This window comes from Rhincodon typus, chromosome 37 (genome assembly GCF_021869965.1).
Source record: "Rhincodon typus isolate 14 chromosome 37, sRhiTyp1.1, whole genome shotgun sequence".
Classification (NCBI taxonomy): domain Eukaryota; kingdom Metazoa; phylum Chordata; class Chondrichthyes; order Orectolobiformes; family Rhincodontidae; genus Rhincodon; species Rhincodon typus.
This window is the reverse complement of record NC_063368.1, coordinates 14,693,187-14,694,274: the sequence shown is the minus strand read 5'-3', so window position 1 is coordinate 14,694,274 and position 1,088 is coordinate 14,693,187. Positions and strand designations below refer to the sequence as shown.

Genomic DNA, 1,088 nt, shown 5'->3' with positions numbered 1-1,088 from the left:
GTACAAGGACATCACGATGTTAGATACAGCGTAAAGCTCCTCTACACCGTACCCATCAAACACTCCTAGGGCAGAGACACCATAGGGTTAGACACAGAGTAAAGCTTCTCCTGCTTTACTGACATGGACAGCACAGGGTTAGGAGCACAGTCAGCCTTCCTCTGCACTGTCCCCCAATTAAAAACTCGCACAACAGGGGCAGGACGGGGTCAGATACAGTGCAAAGCTGTCAATACACTGTCCCCAACAAACATTCCCAGGACATAGGCAGCATGGTGTTAGATACAGAGTAAAGCTTCTTCTACACTGTCCCCGTCAAATACTCTCAGGACAGGGACAGCACTGGGTGAGATACAGCAGGGTGAGATACAGTGTAAAGCTCTCTCTACACTACCCTCATCAAATACTCCCAGGACAGGGGCAGCATGGGGTTAGATACAGAGTAAAGCTCTCTCTACACTGTCCCCCCAACAAACACTCCCAGGGCAGGGACAGCATGGGGTTAGGGACACAGTACAACTTCCTCTACCTTTTTAAACTGAAAATAAAACTTCATCTACACTGTCCCCAACAAACACTCTGTCACCCCTCCCATCTCCCCCCTCTCTGTATCCCTTCTCTGTGGACCCTTTTCTCTGTATTTTGCCCCATCTCTTCAATCTGTAATTGTCCTGTCTCCCTCTCTGTCTCCCTCCCTGTCCCTCTCCCTGTCTCCTTGCCTGTCTGTCTGTCTCTGTCTCTCTCTCTCTGTGTCTCCCTGTCTCCCACCCTCTCTGCCTCCAACCCTCTCTGTCTCCCTCCTTCTCTGTCCCTCTCTATCTCTGTCTGTTTCCCTCCGTTTCTGTCTCCCTCTGTCTCTGTCTGTCTCCCACACTCTCTGTCCCCGTCTATCTCAGTCTGTCTCCCACCCTCTCTGTCTCCCTCCTTCTCTGCCTCCTTCTATCTCTGCCTGTCTCCCTCCCTGTCTGTCTCCCTCACTCTCTGTCTCCCTCCCTCCCTGTCTGTCTCCCTCCATCCCTGTCTCTCTCCCTCCCTGTCTCCCTCCCTCCCTCCCTGTCTCCCTCCCTCCCTGTCTCTCTCCCTCCCTC

The 1,088-nt window shown here is 52.8% G+C and overlaps 1 protein-coding gene across 1 annotated transcript in view; it reads left to right on the top strand.

Moving 5' to 3' along the window:
• Positions 1–1,088, top strand: part of shank1 (SH3 and multiple ankyrin repeat domains 1) — a 139,625-nt gene that overhangs the window by 13,750 nt on the left and 124,787 nt on the right. The gene's annotated exons all lie outside the window — the stretch shown is intronic.